The sequence below is a fragment of the Ailuropoda melanoleuca genome, chromosome 11, assembly GCF_002007445.2.
Source record: "Ailuropoda melanoleuca isolate Jingjing chromosome 11, ASM200744v2, whole genome shotgun sequence".
Classification (NCBI taxonomy): Eukaryota; Metazoa; Chordata; class Mammalia; order Carnivora; family Ursidae; genus Ailuropoda; species Ailuropoda melanoleuca.
In genome coordinates this window covers 100,076,571-100,101,851 of record NC_048228.1, presented here as the reverse complement: position 1 = coordinate 100,101,851, position 25,281 = coordinate 100,076,571, and the positions used below count along the sequence as shown (strand labels likewise).

General features: G+C 43.2%; 1 long non-coding RNA gene across 1 annotated transcript; it reads left to right on the top strand.

The window, feature by feature from the left end:
- The first annotated feature begins 3,181 nt into the window (after positions 1–3,181).
- On the top strand, positions 3,182–13,652 carry LOC117804465. The gene is made up of 3 exons (XR_004628934.1): positions 3,182–3,244; positions 10,135–10,216; positions 13,604–13,652. It is a non-coding gene; the product is annotated as an uncharacterized LOC117804465 (long non-coding RNA).
- The last annotated feature ends 11,629 nt before the right edge of the window (positions 13,653–25,281 follow it).

Below are 25,281 nucleotides of genomic sequence, written 5' to 3'. Positions count from 1 at the left end.
TCTGGATGAAGAGAAGCCAAACAAAACACTGGACTTCAAAATACCCACTATCTAGAAAAGGAAAGGTGAGGCAGGGAGGGAAGGAGGGGCCTCACAGAAAGACAGAGACAGTACAAGACAGCCTGAAGTTCGTTTGGGTAAAAAAAAGTACGGAGAATCATCAGCTATTACAAGGGACTGCAAAGTGCAGTAAGGCAGGTAGGAGGTGCAAATCCAGTCTGCCACCTGTTTTTGTAAATAAAGTTTTATTGGAACATAGCCACACCCATTCATTGACATATCGTCCCTGGTAATTTATGCCCTACAATGGCAAAGCTGAAAGACAGTATGTACCATAAGCCCAAATTATTTACTGTCTGGCCTTATTAGAAAAATTTTGCTGATCCTCAGTCTTTCTGGGAAATTGCCATGTTCGATTCCATGTAATGGCCACAAAACTCTTATCCTATAAGTATTATTAACTCCACTTTACAGATAGAGGCATAGAGGAGTTAGCACTGACTCAAGGTTACATAGAAATGAAGAGAAGTACCTAGACTTGACCAAAATGCATTGCTTTTCTTCCATGCCTATGGCTGAGGCTTATGCTCAGTCTCTAAGTTAGCAGAAGACTCTGATTAATGGCAAAGAGTTGGAGAAAACATACCAGTGAGGAGGAATGGCTTGGGGGACAGGAGAGTGGCAGGAATGAAACACAGCCAATAACAGAGGAGACCTTGAGAAAGACTGTGAGAACTGCAGAGCCAGAAGGAGCCTTCAAGATCAAGCTCATAAAAGTCTGGGTCTTAATCAGCTTGGGCTGCTATAACAAAATACCAGAAACTCAGGTGCTTAAGTAACAATTTATTTCTCTCAGTTCTGTAGGCTGGAAGTCCCAAGATCAAGGTGCTGGCAGAGCTGGCTCCTGATGAGAGCTTGCCTCCTGCCTTCTGTGTCCTCCAGCAGCGTAGAGAGAGAGATAGCTCTAGTCTCTTTGTCTCTTTTCCTTTTCTCCTGAGGACACTAATTCCATCATGCGGGCTCTACTCTCGTGACCTCATCTGAACCTAATTACCTCTCAAAGGCCCACCTGCAAATATCATCACATTCTGGGTTAGAGTTTCAAGATGTGAATTTGGACAGATGTTGGAGTGCACAAACATTTAGTCCATAATGCCCCATCATACTAGCAAGGAGACTAGATACCAGAGAAGCAAAACAATGTACCCAAGATCACAAAGGAAAAAAAAAAAAAAGCCTCACTGTAAACAAAACACTCTTGGAGCTTTGCAGAATCTGGGCCCTTTCTGGGCCGAGCATGCCTCCCTATCAGAAGCCCTATGTTTACTCTGGTCTGAGGACAGTTCCACGGAGCCCGGGAGCCACATGCCCCCTCGTGTTGTTTAGAGTCATGATCAGATTGGTTACAGACTTGGTGTTTGTTTTCACTGCGCACCCTCATGTGACTGTAATTTCTGTTTGACCAGGCACAGAGAAAGGACACAGGACTGGAAACCAGCTGACCTGGCATCCTGTTTGCCGCTGGCTTCCTGTGTGACCATGGACTAGTCACTTAAACACTCCAGCCCCAGTCTCCTCCTGTGTAAAACACAGGGGCTGTGGCTGGACAGACAACTTTCCCTTGAGCTCAGATTGTTCATATTGAATAAGATTGATTAACACAGAAATCATTAAGGAACCCAAAGACAACACACCAGTTGTTTGGCTGTCCTTGTTTAGTTACAATTGATCACATCAAATCAAGAAGCAGGAATGTTTGATTTGAATTTGCAAGACATAAAGTATCCATAACCAGAATTCAGGAATTCATTCCACAAAAAGTATTTATTGAGCTTAATTTTTACTGGGGTTCGTCCTGCGTGGTAGAATGCAGCTGTGAATAAAACAGGGGTAACAGGACGATGCAAGCAGTATGAAAAATGCCACACACGAGAGGCATTTGACAGCAGTACGCCAAGTGGCTCCACAGCCAGACTACACAGTTCAAACCCTGACTACCCCAAATTACCTGCACAGCCACGGACAAGTTAATTAACTTACCTGAGGCAGAGTCCTCATCTGTAAAACAGAAATAAAAATGGTATCTGTCTGTCATCAGGGTTGTTGAGGAAGAGCAACCAAGTTAATTCTTGTCAAATTCTTCAAGCCGTGTCTGCCTTGATGAAGCCCACGTGAACATCAGCTATGATGATGATGACGGACATGCACCAGGAGATGAAGGAGAAAAAAGAAAAGGCACCTACGTGATCCAGGCCAGGAGTGGGGGTTGTGGGCAGTGAAGACTCTCCAAGGGAAGCAACATCAAAACGGAAGCCCAAAGGATGAGCAGGAGCCAGAGCTGAGGGTCGAGGTGGGGATAAAGTCGTCTGTGCAGGGGGAATGGGGTGTGCAAAGGCCGAGACAGGACAAATGGGTGTTTTGGGGAAAGAAGAAGAGCGCTGACAGGTAAGGATGGGGTGATGAGGCCAAGTCTGATCATGAAAGCTTTACAGCCACCCTCTTCCACTCCCATTCTGGAACTAGAGATGTATAACCCAACACACAATTTATCTGTTTACCCATGTGAAAAGCTCTAGGGGAATTCCATCAATGCCTTCAGGGCTACGCCAGCACTGGGGGTTGGGACTCAAGTTGGAATTTGGTCAGGCAGGACATTTGCCAGAAGCTGCCAGGAACAGAAGAGTCCAGGGTGAGTGCTGGCTAAAGGCAGTGAGTCTCAGCCTGGGAAGCCAAGTGCCCACTGCAGAACAAAAGAGCTGGAGGGGCTGGAGCTAAAAACAAAGACAAGAGGGCCAGAGGACAGTCAAGTAGAGGTTGGAAGAGGAGGGAGGGAGATCAGGGGTGCAGAACCAACAGAATTCAAGACAAATGCCCAAAGACAGCCCAAACCTCAGCAGCCTGTGTGCGTGGGTCTGCTCATAAGGTATGCGGGAGACCAACCTGCTTTGACTGTCAAGGCTCTGGATGGATACCAGGCACCCTCACGCACTAACAGGCTGAGAAATGAGGAGTAGTTTAGATGAGGTTAGCAGAGGGAGTATCTCTATTTAGACTCATGACTGTGCTCAAAGGCTGCCTCCCTTGCCCGGGGTTAAGGTGAGGAGCATTCCATGGGGTCACTTCCTCCATCAACATCAGTAGATCTAGAAGGGAGGTATTAGGAGAAACACAGCTCTCAACAGCCTCTGCTCTACAGAAAGAAGGTCTACGATCACCACTGACTGTACTTCCATCTCATTTACATGTAAGTAGAATACGAATAGAGCTTTCAGACTATATTTTATGAGGGTTACATGAATTAATGCAGGCGAAGTACTTAAAACAGTGCTTGAAACAGAGTAAGTACTCATTACTTCATTTGGTTTCACTATACTCATTCATTTAAGAAACTACATCAAAGCCAACATTCTAGGCTCTGCGGCAGCTGTTCAGAATATAAAGAATAGGGTGTGATCCCTGCCCTCAAAGAGATCACAATCTAAAAAGTCAGCCAGACAAGTGAGTGGATGAGGAAAGGACAGGGTTATAGTGTCTGTGGCACAGAGCAGCCAACAATGGGAGCCCTGCTGAGACTGAGCACAGGAAATACAGAATGAAATGCCCTGATTGCTCACACTTCTAAACAAGGCCCATGGAGAGAAGAGGAGTAAGCTACAACAAAAACAATGTCTGTGAAAATAAAATGGTGACCATGCCCTGAAAAGGTGCAGGGCTGCCATATTGCCAACTCATGGGCCGCCTACTTGAGAAGACACTGCTCTCCATTATTAAGGAGAAAGGATGCTGAGGCACGGTATTTTTGTGGCTCAAAATAAATATGTATTTCAAAGACTTATCAACAAGTTGTGACCAAGTCTCCTTTCCTTCCTGATATTCAGGCTTCTGGGTTTTTATTGTTCCAAATCGATTTATAGATGCAATAAAAATAAATATGAGAAGCAATGGATTTGTCCTAGGTAAAAAAGAAAGCATCAGCGAGTTTCAAATACATTCAGGGCTTTTATTTCTACTTGAAGTCCCATGTTTTGAAAATTAAATATATTAAGGATTAGGCCAACTATAATTCTTAGCAGCTCCAACATTAGAACACTTAAAGCAAGAAAAAAAGGTCTTTGCCTATCAAGTAAAATGAGAATGGAAAAAAAAATTTACCAGAATAATTCAAGGCTCCCTAATACCGTTCTTTTTTTCATTTTCTGCCAGTTTTTGGTAACTGTGACAATTTCATCCAAATTACATCTTTGGATTCACTTTCCATCTGCTCCCAGGAAGACATCTGAGTATAAATGTATCTATTTTCTTCTGACTAGAACACACCCAAGTAGTGCTAGGTCAAACTATTTTTTTTATAAATCTGATTTTAAACCATACATGTTTTTGGTGGGAAAATTTGCAGGAATAGAAAAACTTAAAGGAAAAAAACAACCATAACCTAAAAATCCAATTCCTTGCAACAATCACAATTAACTTTGGGGTATTTCTTTCCTGATGCCTTGCTTTGATGCATATTTTGTTATTTGTCTATTGTTTGTTTTAAAAGGTAAGACTATGCCGTTACCCGCATTTGTGTCCAACCTCCTCACTTACTGTAGTGCTCTAACCATTTTGAGGATGGTATTACACACTGTCCCCACACGTCTGATGACTGCACTACAGCACTTTCTCAGAAAGTCAGTTCAGCTTTTTTTTTTTTTTCCTCCTGAACCAAGAAATGGAAAAGGTAAGAAAAACATGCTTTGAGTTTTACTCAGAAGGACTGGGCTCTGGGATGAGAACCTCTTGAAGCCTTAAAAGTCCTGACTCCTCTCCAGCCAGGGCAAGGGCTAGACCTGAAAAAGCAGCAGGACCAGCCCAGGCAGCAGTCACATGGGAAGAGGCACAATGGTTTAAAACACAAAGGAAAACCTCAGGTCAACAGTTCCTGGGAGCCAGCTGAAGTCAGATCCTCTGAGAACACCCCCAGCTGCTCCTTCCTTGTCCAGCCTGACAAGTAAGACTGGTGTTTCCTCTAGAGCCACTGTGTGGACATGTGAGACAGCAGCCCCACCTCACCACCCCCACTGCACTGAAAATGAAGAGGACCCTACTTCTAAAATCCAGCAAAGGCTTTCTATTAATTGACCGAGATCACAGGTGGCAAACATTTTCTCTAAAAGAACAGAGAGTAAATATTTTAGACTTTGCAGGCCACCTACAGTCCCTATAGCATATTCTTCTTTGTTCTTTGTTGGTTTGCTTTTGTTTTTTTTTTTTAATGACCATTTAAAAATGGGGGAAAAAAATTCTTAGCTCAGGCTGCATAAAAAAGCCACAGGCCAGAGTGTGTGGACTCCTGGACAGGAACTTCTTTCCTTTCATATTAAAGAAAATAAAGGAAGCAGAGAGCCTAAGAATTATTCCAAAATTTCTGAGAAATGTTATACCAAACCAAGTCCAATCTTAATTCATATTCTGAGAAATAATCAACACCAGGAGTTAAATCTCTGTGACCTCCAGTTCCCACAGGAGTGGTAGAGAGTACCCAAGAATTCTGAGGCCACGGACACCAAAATGTCCTTTATATCTTTGGAAACTCACAACTCTTGTAAGAGTTTAGAGGATGCCTTTTCCAGAATCAGAAAATGCTAACTGTTGCATCCCACAGATGGTCTGTAGTACTCGTGAACTACCAGAAAATAAGTCTGGAGACACCTGTAGTTTATCTATTGTCATGTTTATTAACAACACAAACCATGATTCTGGATATACTCTCTTGACTTGGAGAACTTTTGAGTTGAGCTGAATTGAACTTTACACAAACAGTTAATGAAGATAAAAGACTAAAAATATAAACAGACAATGGCCTGACTGTACCTAAAAATAGAACTCTGACCCCAAACCTGCCAAATCCTTATCTATGGTAACCAAATCCTTATCTATGGTAACCAGCCCAGGAGGCCAGCCTGCTCTAAGTCACACTTGTAGGATGTCAGACTGCTATCTTTAGCAACACTCGAGGAAGTCAAGCCATAGCCACTGTAACAATCAACCCAAAATGGCCAAGATTTGATTAATAGCTGACAGCTTACCTAATTTTTGTCCCTGTTTCCAACTTAGGACCAACCAGAAAAAGCTAAATATGAACCCCAACCAAACACATAGGATGCTCCACTTGTAATTATCCCCTCTACAGTTCTCCCATGCCAACAGCCTTCAATCAGGACATACCTGAAGCCTTCTGGGCTTTCTACTCTAAAGCTTTCCCACTTTGCCTGCCTTCGAGTCTGCCAAGACACAACTAATGGTGGCTGACTCCCTTTCTATAGCAAGCTCTGAATAAACAGTCTTTGTTTTTCTCATTTGGTTAATCTTTGTTTATTTCAACAAGGTTATATCCCCTCCCTCTATTTTGCATATTTGTATGGTAAAATTTCACCAACTGTACTGCCCCTAATTCATGATTACAAAGAATTTAAAGGTAGAAAATAACACAGAGGCTCTTTAACTTGGGATACCAAAGTTGTAAAGAAGGAAAGTAAGCCACAGAGATTTTGGATCCAGTGCTCCCTCCATGACATTACACTCCTGCCTGAAGGTGGGGTCATTTCACACAAGGCTGGGCTGAAGGGCTCGCTCTGAAATAGAACACAGAACCCAGTGAATTGGCTAAGCAACATTTGTTTTGCTAAGTACTTACTATGTGCCCAGTTCTATGGCGGATATTAAGAGTCATATATAGTATAATCAAGAAATTTGAAAATTAACTGAAAAGACTCATACCCAAAGAATTAGGAAATTACGTAAGATACACAAAGAATGAGGAAATTATATACAATGTCATTTCCAAAGTATATTCCAAAGAATGTTAATAACTACTAGGTGAAAAAAGGAACTTCTATAACAAAAGCATTTGGAAATTATAATTCCAGTAAGTTACTTTGTGGGTATCAACAACCTGATTCTAAAGTTTATATGGAGAGGGAAAAGACTCAGAATAGTTGATACAGTATGGAGGCATAAAAACAAAGTTGGAGGACTGATACTACCCAACTTCAAGAGTTAATATACAACCATAGTAATCAAGACAGCATTGGTGAAAGAATAGACAAATAGATCAATGGGACAGAACTGAGAGCCCAGAAATAGACCCCCATAAATCTAGTCAACAGACCTTTGACAAAAGAGTAAATTCAACACAATGGAGCAAAGATAGACTTTTCAACAATGGTGCTATAACAACAGGACATTCACAGGCAAAAATAAAACTAAACAGAGATCTTACTCCTTTCACAAAAAAAAATTAAGTCAAAGTGGATCATAGACCTAAATGTCACACACAAAACTATAAAACTCCTAGAAGATAATGTAGGAGAAAAGCTAGATGACCTTGGGTGTGGTGATGTCTTTCTAGATACAACACCAGAGGCGCAGTTGATGAAAGAAATCACTGATAAACTGGACCTCATTATAATTGAAAAATTCTTCTCTGGGAAAGACAATGTCAAGAGAATGAGAAAACAAGCCACAGGCTGGGAGAGAATACTTGGAAAAGGCACATCTGATAAAGGACCATTAACCAAAATATATCAAAACTCTTAAAACTCAATGATAAAAAACAAACAACCCAATTGAAAGTGGGCCAAAGACCTCATTAAAAAAGATATACAGATGGCAAATAAGCGTATGAAAAAAAATGCTTCATATCATATGTCATCAGAGAAATGAAAATTAAAGCAACAATGAGATATTTAAACAACCAAAATCCAAAGCACTGACAACACCAAATGCTGGTGAGAATGTGGAGCAACAGGAACTCTCATTTGTTGCCAGTGGAAATGTAAAATGGTACAGCCACTTTGGAAGGGAGTTTAGCAGTTTCTTATAAAACTAAGCATACTCTTACCATACAATCCAGCAATCACACTTCTTGGTATTTACCCAAAGGAGTCAAAAATTTGTGTCCACACAAAAACCTGCACACAGATGTTTATCGTAGCTTTATTCGTAATTACCAAGATGTGGAAGCAACCAAGATGTCCTTCTGTGGGTAAATGGATAAATAAACTATGGTCCATTGGAACGTTACTCAGCACTAAAAGGAAATAAGCTATTAAGACATGAAAAGACATGGAGGAAACTTAAATGCACATTATTAAGGGAAAGAAGTCAATTTGAACACCTGAAATACTACATGATTTCAACACTATGACATTCTGAAAAAGCAAAAATCACTGGTTTCCAGTGATTGTGGGGAGTGGGAAGAGAGAGGAATAGATGGAGCACAGAGTATTTTTAGGATAGTGAAAATACTCTCGCATAATACTAAAATGGTGGATACATGTCATTATACATTTATTCTAAGCCCACAGAATACATAACACCAAGAGTGCACCTGAAGGTAAACTACAGACTTTGGGTGTTTATGTTGTGTTGATATAGATCCATCAATTGTTAACATATGCACTACTCTGATGGGGGACGTGGATGGCGGGGGGAGCTATGTAGATGTGGGAGCAAGGGGTATATGAGAAATTTCTGTGCTTCCCTCTTAATTTTGTTTTGTGAACCTAAAACTGCTCTAAAAAAGAAAAATAAAGTCATAAAAATATTTTAGTTAATTGTGTTTTTAAAACAGCATTCAGAAGATGGTGTGTGAAACCAAATTTAACGAAGTTTTTATTATAAAACTTTCAGAGCATTTAATTTTCAAAAAGGAAGAAATTTTAAATGTATTTCCAAAACACAACTGATCCCAGAACTCATTCAGAGAAGAGCATTCTGGCTCCAAGATACAAGGAACAAACACATTTTGGGAAATGTGATTGTAGGAGATTGTCTAAGATGTTTGTGACATCTTAAAGATTGAAGTTTCACTGAAAGGGAAGTAACTTAATGCAAAAGAAAACGCCTTGTCACCACTTCCTTGGTAACATGTAAGAGTTTAGTAAGGGCTTACCACATTCCAGGCATTGTGCTAAGTTATTTGCATATATTATCTCGTTTAATTGTTACAATATCCCCCAGGAGTTGGCTACTATTATTATGTTTCACCGATGAGAAAAGAGGAGAACTGAGAAGTTAAGTAACTTGCCCATCCATTGCCTACCCCAGGAGGAGCTCACCAATTACCCTGTCGTCCCTGCACTTAGCTTCAAGGGGCGCTGCTCCCCTTTCTTGCTGAGACCCAGGGAAGAGCAGAGGGCCCTTTCCCCTCTGTTTGCACATTTGAGGCAGGACTCAAATGTTCCTCTGAAAAGACTACCAAAGGAAGGTTAGCATCAGCAAGATATAGATTCTAAATACTCTGGCTTGTTTAAAAATAGCTAAGAATACGGTTTTGAGTAAGAATCACAGGATTCAAATCCCAGTAGCTTGACTTACTAGATGTGTGAGCTTGGGAAACTCATTTAATTCCTCTAAGCCTCAAGGTTCTCATCGGTAAAATAAGGATAACTAGCACCTACTGACATTTGGAGTTCTGTGAAAGTTGGTGAGATCAGTCATTGACCACAGTGCCTGGGCGGGCAGTGTGTGTTCAACCCGTGTGAGCCACCATCACTATTAGCACCCATCTGCCCCAGGTGACAGAGTCTGTCCTTAACTCCCATTACTTGAGAGTGACCTCCCACCTACCAGGATGCCTCAGTGCTGGTCAAGAATGAAAAACAAGAGCAAACCCATTGTCCATGCAAGCCACCCACCTCTTTCTTAGTTCCTGACTAAGGAGCCAAGCCAGGTGGTTGACACTGGGAATGTCAAAATGTTCCCTACCATCAGGGTATGTTTAACTTCGACCATATAGCCCACATGTATCAAGATGCTTCATACTGGCCGCACTGAAAGAAGAAATACACACACTCAGTTCAAGGTAGAGAAGTGGTTGGTTTCTTCGTTAAGCTAAAAAAAAAAAAAAAAATCATTTTTATTCATTAAGGTAGGCAGAACTAGCAGTTAGTAGCATTTTTTTTAATGTACCATATACTAAGGTACTGCAATTTCTCTCTGGAATGCTAAGATTTTAATTTCCTACCTGGCAGTCATAAGAGGGCAAGTGGAGAAGTTTCACCTGGAGGTGTTAGCATATTACTAGTGTCTTTCCGGTATGCTCTAGGCATGAAAGTTCTGTTTCTTGTTCTTTTATATCATAACTGAAAGGAAAGTGGGCCAAGAAGAATGTTTCACCTCAGTCACATCCATGGAGTCAACCCAACTGGCCAGTTTTGTTGTTGTTGTTTTGGTAAGATTTTATTTATTTGTTTGTTTGTTTGTTTGTTTGAATGAGAGCAAGAGAGCACATGAGCAGGGGGAAGAGCAGAGGGACATGGACAAGCAGACTCCATGCTGAGCTAAAAGCCCGATGCAGGGCTTGATCCCAGACCCAGAGATCATGACCTGAGCCAAAATCAAGAGCCGGATGCTTAACTGACTGAGCCACCCAGGCACCGCCCCCGACTGGACAGTTTTGAGAGATGTCCCAGTACATGTCCAAAAAACTAAAATTTTCAAGCTATTATTGAGGTCCTGGAATTTTAGCTCAATTAGTTCTCTTGAGAGACTTTCAAAGGAGATTAACATCTCACCTTATGGAACCAAGTTCAGTCCTGTGGTGGCAGTGTGTTTATGGAAGGCCAAAATAATTTTCATGTGATTAGTGATTGCTAACATTTCTTTGTGCTTACCATTACTATGGCAAGGTTTTTCATTCACACAATAAATATTCATCAAACAGCAGTTATATGCTAGACAACAAATCAGAACAAATGTTCAGTTATCATGGAGCTCATATTCCAGTTAGGGAGATCGACAATAAACAAAACAAATTAATTGTAAGTTTTAAGATGATAAAGGTGAGAGAGGAATAAGGCATGTGAGGGGAACAATATGTGGTGAGTGCAGGGGTAACGGGTGCAATTTGAAATAGTGGTCACGAAAATCTGCACTGAGAGGTGGATACTTGAGCAAAGATCTGATGGAGAAGGCAAAGATTTTTTTTTTAAGATTTTGTTTGTTTGAGACATAAAGCACAAGCAGGGGGAGGGGCAGAGGGACAAGCAGATTCCTTGCTGAGCTTGGAGCCCACATGGGGTTTAATCCCAGGACCCTGAGATCATGACCCAAGCAGAAGTCAGATGCTTAACCGACTGAGCCACCCAGGTGCCCCAGGATATTTACCTGACAGCCATTACCACGTTTAATCCCTTCTACTGGATACCATGATTATCCCCATTACACAGAGGAGGGAAGTGAAGAAGAGAGCGTAAATGTCTTACTCAAGGTCACAGATCTTGAAGTAGCTGGCAAAGTCAACATCTGAACCCTGGCAGCTTTGGACTATTTTAAGGCCAGAATTCTTTTTTTTTAAAGATTTTATTTATTTATTCGACAGAGAGATAGAGATAGCCAGCGAGAGAGGGAACACAAGCAGGGAGAGTGGGAGAGGAAGAAGCAGGCTCACAGCAGAGGAGCCTGATGTGGGGCTCGATCCCACAACGCCAGGATCACACCGTGAGCCAAAGGCAGACGCTTAACCGCTGTGCCACCCAGGCACCCCTTAACCTCCCCTATGCAAAAGTGCTTCCTTAAGATCAGAAGGCTGGGTCCCCTTGTGTTTCTGCCATTGTTTCTCACATCCAAACAGAATTCAAGAGTCATCGGATGCTTAACCAACTGAGCCACCCAGGCGCCCCTCAGAAACATCTTCAAGCTTCTAACTTCTGGTTATCCCAAATTCCACCCCTGCCCCCAGCCCTAGGGATGGCTGCTGCTTCCCACACTGACATCTCTGCTACCTCACAGATTCCATTTTGCTTTGTTAGCTCTCTAGTACCTGCTTCAACCAGTCTTCCTCGGTGGATGCTTGCTGTTAATCACTTGCTGTGATTTCTGTTTTCCTGACTGGAACCTGATGGGTACTCTGTCAACTTCATCCTTCCAGAATTTTTCACAAACGTCCCCAACCCAATTGGGTTGCCCTTGTGCCTTGTTGCCTTTGACCTCGTTGGTCCTTCTGCCTAAAACCTCATCTCCTAGCTCCTCTGTCCCATCGAGTCCTTCTCATTCCCCAGCAGCAATACACCTGCTATGTTGTTAACTTTCTTCCCCGCCCTGTGAGTGCCTTGAAAACAGGGACTCTGGTCTTCTTGTCTTTGCTGTGTCCCTGTATTTCCCAAGTGCTGAGCACAGTTCCTAGAATATTGATATCTTTGTATCAAAAATTAGAGGAACAGACCAATAGGATAGAGGAGATTTATACATTGCAAGGAACTGGCTTACACAATTATGGAGACTGGCAAGTCCCCAGATCTGTGGGGTGAGTCAGCGAGCTGCAGACCCAGGGAAGTAATGTCTCAGTTCCAGTCGGAAGGCCCCCAGGCTCGAGACCCAGGGAGAGCCAGTGTTTCAGTTCATGCCTATAGGCAGGAAAAATTACCTTTTATTTGAGGAGGGTCAGGCTTTTTCTTCTACTCAGGCTTTCCACTCATTGGACAAGACCCACCCACATTGGAGAGGGCAACGTGCTTTATTCAGGCCACTAAGTTAAACGTAAAACTCAGACAAAAACATCCTCACAGAAACATCAAGAAAAATGTTTGATCAAACATCTGGGTGCTCCACGGTCCAGTCAAAATGACACATGAAATTAATCATCTTAATTGTAAAAGCTCACCGTACAGTGATTAAAAGTGGACGTATGGTATAGAATGGTATAGCACGGTATGGTCTGACCAGAGAGACCCGCAGGCAAACCTGACTCCACCCCTTCCTAGGTCGTGGGACTAAGGCATGTGGCCATACTCTCTGCCCTTGGTGCCTTCATCTGTAAAGTGAGAAGGGTCATGCCTGCCCCTCAGGCCTATCAGAAGAATTAAAAGAGCTCATGTGTAGGGTGCCTGGGTGGCACAGCGGTTAAGCGCCTGCCTTCGGCCCAGGGCGTGATCCCGGCGTTATGGGATCAAGCCCCACATCAGGCTCCTCCGCTATGAGCCTGCTTCTTCCTCTCCCACTCCCCCTGCTTGTGTTCCCTCTCTCGCTAGCTGTCTCTATCTCTGTCGAATAAATAAATAAAATCTTTAAAAAGAAAAAAAAAAAAGAGCTCATGTGTAAAGTACCTAACACATTTTCTGGACCAGAGCAGACGATGAACGTGTGCTTGTTGAATGCACTCCCACCAAGTAGAAAGGGATTGTGTGAGACACCCCCCACGTGCTGGCTCACTATACATAACCTTCTCTAGGGCTCCTGGTTGGACACGCAATTATTCTTGACCAGGCTAATCAGCCAGATTTCTGCGACCCCAAGCTGAAGGGAGTATTTCAGGCTATTCTTCACTCTTTGGAGTCCAGGAAATATTGCAGCCCAAAGCCAGGAAACACTCCTGCCTGATGGGTGGGCCGGGGGAGAGAACCCGGTTCTCTGCTTGGGATGGATTCATTCAAGGACTTAGGAAACCCAGGCCTGAGAAATGATGTTCAGTCTTCAGTTTCTGATCAACATAAGCTAAAAATTCTGCTGGGATCTCAGAAGGAGCCCAACCTGAGTCAAAGGCTCTCAGTCCTGCTTTTGACTAGTGTGTCCAGACGCCACAGGGTAAGCTCTGCAACTCTCTCTCTGCTCTTCTCGACAGTGAGGGCAGTGGGTGGACGCCTGGGCCCCTGGCACTCTCTCTCTACAGCACTGCTCACCTCCCAGGGATTCCTGCTCATTCCTGTTGGAAACAGACCCCAGGTGAGTGTCAGCTCAACCTCTGGGCTGTCTGACCTTGTTGCGTAAGTCATTTTACTTTCCAGAGCCTCTGTTCTTTCATTTGTAAAATAGGATAAGTAACATGTTTTTCAAAGCCTTATGGATAACTGGAGTTCACTGAATTCTCACCATATCCTAGGCACAGCAATTATGCTAATAGTTTGAGGAAGGACAGCCTCTAGTGGCCTAGGTCACTGCACCCAGAGGGGCCATCTTGAAATTCTCAGTAACTTTTGAACAAGGGGTCCAACATTTTCAATTAGGACTAGGTCCTACAAATTTTGCAGCCAACCCAGTCTCTACGAAACAAGAATTACCCTTATCCTCCTTTTACAGAGGAGTGAATTATGGCACAGAAAGGTTCAGTAACTTGCCCAAGGTCACACAGCTAATTAGTGGCAGAACAAGGGTGTCTCCTTCTGACCCATGCTTTTAACTACTTCTGGATGGTATGTTAGTGAGATAATTCACTTAAAAGTCATTAGTTCGTACTTTATAACTCTGACGGGCTTCCATCTCCTGCCATCCTCAGGCTAACAGCCCAGAAGCTATTAAGAAATGACCCCATGTTGTAAATGCATATGGTTCTTGAATACAGTGCCTGTGTCATGCTATGATTAGAGCAAGGGATCCGGCACAATAAAGTCACTGCCCTGTAGCTGGGCTGAGGCAGAGTCTCTTTAAAGGGCAGCAGGGGGAGAGAAGAGCTGACAGGAATACTCTGAGAAAGAGACAAGAAATGAGAAAGCGGATGGAGCCCGGGATCGTCTCCTGTCCTGGGGGACCCAGCTCTCTCATTCCTGACCACAAAATAATCAAGACATCTCAGGTCTGTCTCTCTTTATCAGGGCAAGGGGCAGGGGAGGGGGATGCCAGTAAACTGTGAGATGGTTCTCTCCAGGAAGCAACAGGACAGAAGACACAGGAAAAAAGAGGAGACCAAGACACAAAAGGGGCCCGGGCTGCTTTACCAGCTGTTCGGGGCTGGAGGGTTCTTTCTTTTTCTTTCTTTCTTTCTTTCTTTCTTTCTTTCTTTCTTTCTTTCTTTTTCTTTCTTTCTTTCTTTCTTTCTTTCTTTCTTTCTTTCTTTTTCTTTCTCTCTTTCTCTCTTTCTCTCTTTCTTTCTTTCTTTTCTTTCCTCTTCCTTCCTTCCTTCCTTCTCTTTGCTTTGCCTCTGTATTTGGTATGTTTCACTTGTTTGCTTTAATTCTGGTAAGCAAATCTGTTCAAGGAATTAGGAGAAAGGGCTTGTGACCCGGCACCATCCAGGACTGATAGATGATGAGAGCACTATAAGCCAGTAACCCTGCAGTGCACAGCGGTGGTGGCTAAATTAGCAAGTAATGGTCAGGAGGAAGAGGCGAGTCCTTTAGATTAGCCAGCTGCCTCCTGGTTCAGTGCTTCTCCCCCTTTCCTGTGAGCACAATCACCAGAACATCTGATGCAGGAGGTCTGTGTGGGGCCTGAGACCCTGCATTTTCACCAAGCTCCCAGGTGGTGCAGAGGCTGGTCATCTGCAGGCCACACCTGGAGCAGCAAAGTCCCAGAAAAGGGCCAGCCCCGTAGGCACTGCGCCACTTGTCAGATACACCCGGCTATGGAAATGTGAAGAAGAGAAAAATGCCAGTCTGCTATTTACAGAAAAGAATGCATCCCTTAAAACAGGCCCTGAAAGCTCTTGAGGTTACCACTACAAAGAGAAAAAGCAGGAGGAAAGAGAAGCTGAATATTTTTGTTGACAAGTTTCATTTCTCTTTCATGAAGTTTAGCATGATTGTAGAAGTAACCAAAAGCCGGTGCCTAGACCGCTCCTGCCTTCCCGTGGTCTCTCCAATTCCCACCATGAAGAAAACCTATTTTATTAAGGCAACATTTCTTCAGGAATGTCTTACCCGAAAGTTTTTCCAAGGTGTTGATTGCTGCTTTGCAAAAAAAAAAAATGTGTGTTCTGTGATCAACATAATTAGGAAAACAGTGACTCGACAAGAGAGTTGAACATGTTACTTTCCTGTGGGAATCTTCAGAACATGTCCACTATGAAAAATGAAGATGGGAATGGGACACAGCTTTTCCTAACCTTGTCTGAGTATATAAATCTGTTTCTCTTTCTCTCTAGGGTTCTCCATCTCTTCCTTTATTAGCAGTTAAATAAACGCCAACTACATCAACGAAATGCTGGGGGCGGGGCAGAGAAGTTCCTTATTTGTATTAGCAAAGATTTTGGGGGTTTAAGTATTCAATATTGGTGGCAGGCCAGTGAAATGAGCACTCTTATGCTACTGATGTGGACTGCAATGGGTGTGAGCCCCTCACAAAATGCTTTGCCATTATGAAGGAAAAATAATAAAAATATTTATAAACTTATAAAACAATACATTCATTTCTATGATTCTACATCAGGATTTTTTTTATTAATAAGCTCAAGTAGAAACGCTTTCTCCCCATACACCTGTGTGTTGTACCCCAGAAAACAAAATGGGAAATCCGAAATGTCTTAAACTATGGAAATGTGCAAATTATCTGTGACGGTGCCACTCAGGGTAATACTATAAAGTCATTAAAAAGTCTATGATGTAATATAGAAATATGTTTCTGTTAGTATGGGGGGCGGACCACAAACTCTAGATACAGTACTGCAGCCCTCCCTGTATCTTTGACCACTGCAAATGACAAGGGATCCCCTTCCCACAGAGATGTGGGGGCTTTCTTCCCAGCCCCTGAATGCAGGCTGGCCTCGTGACTTAACATTGGCAGTCACTGTACCTACCTCTCCTGCTTCTGCGTTCTTTCTGTCTCTCTCTGTCTCTCTCTTTCTCTTGGAATCTTGCCACCACACATCCAAGTCCAGGCTGGCCTCCTAGAGGATGACAGACCAAGTGTAAGGTAGCCGTGAACCCCCAGAGAACTTAGATTACTCCACCACAGTCACCTGATGGCAGCCCCATGAGCGAGTCCAGATGAGACCAGATCTGAAGAAGCTTCCGGCTGACCCCTGAACTCATTAGCAATCGTAAATGGCTCTTATTTTAATCTGCTGAGTCTTCGGGTGGCAATAGATAACTGTTAGAGTTACGATGTCGTATAAAAGGAAAAAAAGCCACAGAGTATAAAATTCTATCAACTAACATGAAATACTTACAAAATAATTGTGACAAAAAGGAAAATGGTACACATAGAAATTTAAAGAATGGTTGTCTTCGGGCAGCAAACCCATTGAAATACTGATATATTTTTCTTTAACTTTCTACCCTTCTGCATTTCCAATTTTCTCTGATAAGTATGCACAACTGTCATGTTGGCATATTATAAGAATGATTCACTTAAAACGAATTGCTCAGAAGCCTTATGTATTGTTGGCATCTGCCAGATACTCTAGAATCAAGACCAGTCCAGGGGAAAGTATAAGTGTTATGAAAATCATAAAATATTGTAGAACCTATAAGGTGTTATGGTTTTTTTATGTTACGTACTTTCATAATTGTCGAGTGCTCTATGATGCAGCTCTTTCTGTTCTAACATCGGTGGGGTTTTTGCATTTTTTTAATTTGAGGTAAGAATGTGACTATTAGCCCTAAAGAGCTAACAAAGCCACCACCTGAAAATTTGAGCCAACTTCCTTATCACTAACTAATACATAATAGCAATAATGAACACATTTCCTCCCTGTAGCATACAGCAACCTCTCATGCTCATTAAAGCTGGGCTTTCATCTCCAATGGTAGCTCTGGAAACACAGCAAGTATGGAGTAATCCTTGAACTGTTTACAGAGACAGTAAAATGAGAAACACATCCTCTCGGGATAAAAGCTGTTTTATGATGTATAAAGAAAGTCTGTCTTTGAAAGTGCAGCTAAAATGGAGATGGAGACTTTGTAGTTCTACAGCAACTTTCATCCAAGCACCTGAAAGCATTTTATTGACATACACCTTTAATCTATACAACCTCCCGAGGGTAAGTAGCAAGTTTCACCATTCCTATTTTACAGGTGGAAACACCGAGGCCGAAAGATGGTCAGAAAGACGGTCACATGGTCAGAAAAATAGTCAGTATTAGTTAAAAGTCTTTAGTTGCAAGCAACAGAAAGCAATTGGTCAATATAAGGGAAAAAATGTGTGTGTGTGTGTGTGTGTGTATGACACATATACTTGTATACATATAGATATGATATGAGCAAACACACAACAATGAAGAAAGGAAGGTGCGGCAGTTCCAGGGCCTTAAAGCTCCAGGAACCAAAGGAAAGTCTCTTCAGAGTGCTGGAGTCCAGATGAAGGAGGTGCAGACATGTCTCATCACCATGTCACTCCATTCAAAAGCTAATTCTAGAGGCAGTTGCCTGGCCACTCTAGTCTGGATCATAGGCCAATACTATGACTGTTGCACAACATGGCTGAGGAGTAATTCCCAAAAGAAAAATCAAAAGAAAGGAAATGGATGTTGGATGGGCAAAAAAATACCTATGTGTCCATTATAGGGTGGATCAAAAGAAAAGGAATGCACTTACAGATTTCCGCTTACTCATCACTCTGCCCTTCCTGGAATCAACTAGAAGCTTCTGGAAGCCAGGGAGGAGGGCATTCTTGAGCCCAGCTCATGGCTTGCCCCAGAGTTATGTTCAATAAGAGGATACTGAACGTCTGAATGAACACATGAACCATCTGGTGTCTGTGCTGTCCCTGAACAAATATTGAGTAGTGACATTTGTCTCCCACTCACTTCCACCAGTTTCCACACACTTCAACACCTCACACCATTTTTTCTGTTCCCGGGCTCCTTCCCAGGGGCCAGTGAGTATTTTCCAAGCCACCCGCCATCCCCTAGAGTTGTTTATTCTCAAAGCTGTGTTCAGTGTTGCGCATCCAGAAGCAGTTACATCTTCAAGCCTGATGTCTCTTCTGCCTCAATTGTCTTACTTGTCAAAAGAAAATAAGTAATAATTCTACCTCATAGGGTTGTTAAGAGGATTAACAGAGTATTTGTAAAGCTCTTAGATAGTCCTGGCACATAGTAGCCACTATCTGTTAGCTGCCGTCATCATCATCATCATCTTACCATTATTCTTGTTATGGAATACGGCACATTTAATATCAAGAACTTCCCATTATTGCAGGTTACCCTTAGGGTGCTCAGTGTTACTCTTATTGTTCTCGTTTAATAAATAACAAAGCAAAGCTCAGAGTGTCTAAGTTATCAGCCCAAGGCCTATCACTACTAGGTAGCGTATTCTACTCCTTGCCTCTGAAGCCTGTCTTCTTTCCACTATATCATGTGGCTCCCCCCAAAAAAGGCAAACAGCTTATTCAAAAACTGAGTTTGCAATGGCGGAATTCCAGGCACATGGAAGGAAATGCCCCTCTGGTGACCCATAGTTCGCCTTGGATAGGAAACTTTGCCCTGTCTGTGGGGAAGATCCATCTATGGGAGACCCAACCATTTGCCTCCAGCAAATTCTGAGCTCCTTGAGAGTGGACAGGTGCACAAAGCATAGTTCCTGGCCCCTGGCAAGGACTAACACATATGTACTCAAGTCACTCCACAGGAGAAAGACACGTGACATTCTCCAGAAGGTTTATATGGTTTGGATCTTCTGGAGAGTCATCTGTTCTTCTCCCTGTCTGCCATTTCTTTTTGTCTCTTCTCCTCCTCAGTGCAGGAACCCATGTTAATTTGACTTTGTATATGTTAACCTTTCCTACTCTTCCCTCTCCTTAATCTGGTCTTTTCTCTGAGCCCAGCCTGTCAGACAGCCACTTACAAGTCTCATGAGCTGTACAAACTCAACAGGCCTAAAACCACATTTGTATCTCCACCCACTTCCACTCCTCCCAAACTTGTCTCTCGTCCTGTAATTCCTGGTCTTTCCAGAATGCATCATCAACCGGACAAGAAAGCCCAGTGTCACCTCCTTCCTCTCTCTCATGCTTCCTCCCCCATCCACACTTCAAGGCCTGGCAGTTCTGTCTCCATAAGGATTCTTATACCATCTCTCTAATCTCTATTTCTACACCCTAAAATCCCCTCTATCATGCATGAGTACAACTGTCTTTTTGTTTGGTGTCCTTTAAATCAATTTTCTGCTGATCCAAAGAGATGTTTTAGAGCAGAGATGGACTAGCCATTCACCAAACTGGTTTCCCTTCCTCCAGGGCAACATCTTGGCAACACCTGCCTGGCTGCCTTGTTGTGAGCTGCTGAGATGTGACTGAGTTGACTGGGTTCTGGAGAGTGAAATATGGATGGGAGTGATGCCTGGCCTAATCCTTAAAAACTTTCTGCAAAAGCCTTCTTAGTTCCCTTCCTCAGTCTGCTGGGAATAACGTCAATGGCTTGGAAGCCGTTGTTAATGGCTTTGGAAGCCTTGTGTTAAAAAGGGCAGATTCAGTGTCAACCTGAGACTCTTAGCAGACCCCTTACTGCCACCAATTGGCTTACACACCACTGAGAAATAATCTTGTATTGCATCAACCACTGAGGTTTTAGGATTTGTCTATAATAGAACCCAGCATTGCATTAATTAATTCATCTTTCTAAAGCTGAAATTTGACCTGCTTAAAACCCTCTGATTTCTGCTCATCATACTTGGGATCTAGTAAAGGGTTATCTGGCTCTGGACCTATCAACTTTCTAATCTCATTCTCCACCATTAAGATCACACATTTCATCTTCCAGCAACATCCAACTACATATAAACCCCCTCATACTCAGGATAGTTCACTCACATTTCCATCTCTCTCTGTCACCCTGACGCATAGAATACCCTTCCTATTTTTTAATCACAAACTTAGTTCATTTTTAGCTCTGAGGATCAGTTCAAATACCATATACTCCAGAAGACCTTCCTTGCTTCTCCAGTCCAGGATAAGTCCTCCCCTCTTCAGTGCTTCTCTCTTCTTCAACTTACACCAAGTTATATTGAAATCCCTGATTGTGTGACCATCTAGTCTACCCCAGAGACTGCAAGCAAACACCATGAAAAGGGGCCATGGCTTATCCACCATGATATTCTTAGCCCCAAACATAGAGCCAGTGTTCCATATATGCCTACTGGACTGGATCATTCTAACTGATTCATTTGCAAGACTAGTGGTTCACTTTCTTTGTTCATGAGGACTCTTTGTGATGAAAAAGTACCTGCATAAAGCCCTGACTCATCAAAGAAATTCAATTTTAGTCATCCCCCCCTAGGATTGGAGGGCAATCCTTCCCTCTCATTTGGATAATGGAAGAACCCCAGAGCTTACTAGACCCAAGAAGATGGTGGGAAGAGAGTGGGCTGGTAAGGAGACCACAGTTTTATTTCCAATCTCTAGTGCTACTGTATCTAAGTCCTTGCTCAGCTATCATGGACCAAACAGAAAGTGGTGGTGTGCAAGCAGCCACTCTCCCTCTGCACCGCCCAATCATAGGGAATATTGCCAGGGCTCCTGAGGCCACTGCTCTTAGCACTCAGGCCTCATAGGCCACAATGAAGGCCATCAACGGCCTTTCAGTTGGAGCAAATCACCGAACATTCCCATAACCATGCCTTTGACCCAGCCCAAGAAGACCCAACCATCACATTTATTGGCCTCCACCCTCTTTAAACCTTGAATAAGTCCTTCTCCACGTTAGACTATACTTCAATGGGTCTGTACCTTTAAGTAAATTTCACAAGACTGAGTTGGAGAGGGGCATGTCCACATTTTTTTTTAGCTCTGAAGCCCAAAAAGACTATTTATTGCCTTCATTAACAGTAAAGAAAATTCAGATCTTCAATAACACAGAAAAGGACATCTTTCTTTCATTTCTAATGCATCTACAGTGACATAAAAAGAGACACAGATAAGTTTCTCCATCACCCTACTATGTGATGTCATCCATCATTTCTAACACCCACTATGTGGTTTGTGCCAACAGGGTCTTGTCCCTTGAAAAGCTTATTGCAATGTCGAGAAGACAGATGATTAAATAGAAAAGTAGTGTGCAGGGAAGTGCAGCGAGGGCTGGGCTAGCAGGAAGCCCAAGATGTGCAAGGAATGCACAGAGCAGATTCCTAGCTCAGCCTGGCATTTCAGAAGAGGCAACAGCAGAGCCGAACCTTGGAGACCGAGAAAAGTGGGTCAGGTAAAGCAGGGAAACAGGGGGAAAGAAGATGTGTGTGTGTGGGTTTTCCTTTCCATTTAAACCATAAAAATATTCTTCCTCTTGTTAAATAGAGGTTAAAGGGAAGTCATTAAAGATCCTAAGCATGAGAGTGACATGACAATGGGCAGGCTGGAGGGATGCCAAACCAGAGGCAGGAGGACCGGTTCTGAGGCTCATTCTCTGCTTCCCTCCAGGATGAGCTGTCTGCTAATTATAACCAGTCTGTGAAGCCACAGGCCCAGTGGCCTGTGATGACCCAGCGCTAAGGGAGTCCCTGCTTTTCCTGGTACTCCCACTAAGCTGCACTTGACACAGGGCTTGGTTCCCCAGTCTCTAATTCTTCTGCAAAACCCAGAATTCACCCGTGATCTCAGCCATGGAACATCTGTGACCTGACCTCTGATCCAGGAGTGTCCCCTTGACTGACTGAGGATTTCCCAGGGTGGGACCAAAGAAGGAGCAATTAGCTAAAAAGGAAAAACCCACAGAGGCATGAAGTTCTCCTTGGCTAAAGGAGAAGGCGCGTGCCAACCACAATGGTGTGGCTTAAAGAACTATGGTGCTCCTTGACCTTGAAGGATTAGACTTAAATTTATAGTTCTTTTGAGACTGTCAGAAGCCAGAATGACTCATAACCCTGCTTGGCCCCAGGGGGAGGGGCACGTGATGGGGTATGAATCACAATGGAGAGAAAGACCCGCTTAGCTTGGGGGTTGAGAAAGCCCCGTGGCAAATGGCAATGACGATGATGGTGGTGATGGGGTCTTCTGGTTTCCTTTAAGACTGGAGCTAAGCCAGGGGCCACAAAAGAAACTATATGGTGGCTTCTTATTTAGACTAGATACTTAGAGGAGAAAAGAAAAACACAAGTCAGGAACAGGGCTGGCCCACGGAAACCAGAACTGCAGGTCTTTTTAGAAAAGTTAATAGAAGAAATGTCTTGTTTTGTCCTTCCTCCAAAAAATGCAGGTTGGTGTCACCGTGCACTGCAGGAAGAGCCGAAGTGAGCCTTGGGGCTGGATGGGTCTGTGTCGGATTCCTGCCCTGCCACACCTTACTCTCATAATTTTACAGACAACTTGCTGAATCTCTCCAAGCCTTAGCTTCTTTGTCTGTCAAATGAATCTAAGCAGCAGTAGTAATGGACGTCGCTGCTGAACAAGTAATGTACTTGAGCAGGCAATGGACCTGGTGTCTTACTTACAGCTTCTCAAATAACCCTCAACCCTGTTTCATAATAACACATTCATTTTAGGGTTGCAGGGAGGATTAAATGAGATGGTGCAGGGACAGGGTCTAGCCTCACTGCCTAGCACAACATAGGGATGAAATAGGTCCTGTTTTCTCTTTAACCTCTAAGGAAGCATGCCTGTCTATCTTGAGCCCTAAGTTTTCCCTGGACGTGTTTACCTGAGTTTAGTTAAATCTGTACATGTCTCCTTTGGGGGGGAAAAAAAAGAACAAAACAAAAAATGCCTTTTATTTTGATCACTCTTATACTGTACTGTTTTATGTGCATTTTTTTCCAGCACCATGAACTTCACACATACCATCCTAACTGATTCTGATTTGTAGTGTGTGATGTCTTAGAACGAGGCCAGGACAAAAGAGTGTAAAGCCAATCTGCGTCAGCAACAAAGAGATTGGGAATAACGTTTTTAATTTACCTATTCCTCTGAGACCTCGAAGTTACAAGGAGACAGCCTGTGTGTCTTCGCTAAACTGACCCTCAGGTTGTACGAGCTGCTCTTAAGTCCGGATTCTAGCAAACAGGAGAGTGAGAGGGAGCAAGAGGGGGAAGCCTCTCCTTCTCCTTGGAAGTGGGACTCCTTAGGTAAGTCTTGTTCCTCACAGGAGGTAAGATTGTACAATACTTTAAAGCTACGGCTCCCTAAAGGCAGGGACCGTGGCCTTGCTCTTGCTGAATTCTCCATGAGCACAGAAATTGCTCCACAAAGATCTGATGAATGAAGGTAGGAACAGGAGAGAGGCCTGAATTTCAGCTGAAGACCAGAACTGCTGACTTCTATCTGCCCTGGAGTAGAGAGATGTGACAAGAGCACTGGCTTCAAAACCAGACGGTCCTTGGGTGAAATCCAAGCTCTGTCACTGACTGACCTTGGACAAGACACATCACCTCTCTGAACCCTCATTTCCTCACCTTTTTTTTTTTAGAGTTTTTATTTAAATTGCAGTCAGTTAACCTACAGTGTAATATGAGTTTCGAGCGTGCAACATAGCGATTCAACACTTCCATACATCACCCAGTGCTCATCACAAGTGCCCTCCTTCGTCCCCTCACCTATTTCCCCCACCCCCACCCACCTCCCCTCTAGTAACCAGCACTGTGTTCTCTAGAGTTAAGGGTCTGTTTCTTGGTTTGTCTCTCTCTCTCTCTGTTTTTGTCCTTTTAGTCATTTGTTCTGTTTCTTAATTTCCACATGAGTGAAATCATATGGTATTTTTCTTTCTCTGACAGACTTATTTCACTTAATACTCTCTAGCCCTACCCATGTCATGCCAAATGACAAGATTTTGTAGTTTTATATAGCTGAGGACTAGTCCATCACACACATACACACACACACACACACACACACACACACATATGCCACGTCGACTTTCTCCCTCTCTCAGATCTAGGGTTCGGGTTCATGTCAGTGCCAGAGTTAGGATTAGGGTGAGGGTATGTGCCTGGTATCCTGCAGTTCAGAGACCTCTCCAGAGAATAAAACCCTAGACTTCTGCTGGGGTGAGAATAGACACGGCAGCATGACTTTCTCACCTTTAAACTGGGATAACAGTTCATCTGTGCTGTACAGGATTGTGTCATCTGTACGTAATTCTCCCTCTCTCCCTCCATCCATCCATCTGTAGATAGAAAAGACCCTATGAGAAATCGCACTCCTTTGCTGAAGAAGAAATCTGTTTCTCTCCATCATCATCATCACCGTCATCATCATCATCATCTTCTTCGTCTTCATCCTCATCCTGTGTTCATTTGGGGAACACTTTACAGAGTGCGATGCCTGTTCACACACCCCTAAGGTAAACCCTGATGATGGTCAGCTTAGGGTGGCGGATAGGACAGTGGTTAAGAACCTGGCTTCCTGACCAGAGAGCCTGCACTTGTCTCTTAGTTCTGCAAAGAATAAGTTTTGTGACCTATTAAATTAGTGAACTTTTCTGTTCCTCGTGTTCCCATCTGCAAAATGAAGACACTAATAACATTTACCTCCTAAAGTTGTTAATAGCTGACATAAGTGAGGCACTTAGACTAGTCTCTGGCTCATAGTAAATTCTCACTGAATCTTATTTCACATCCCGATTGTTGACCTCATTTTACAGAAGACTAAACAGGCTCAGAGAGGCTTTGACGGGCCCAAAGTCACACAGCAAGGAGGGGAGCAGAGCATACATCTGCCTCAGCAGTG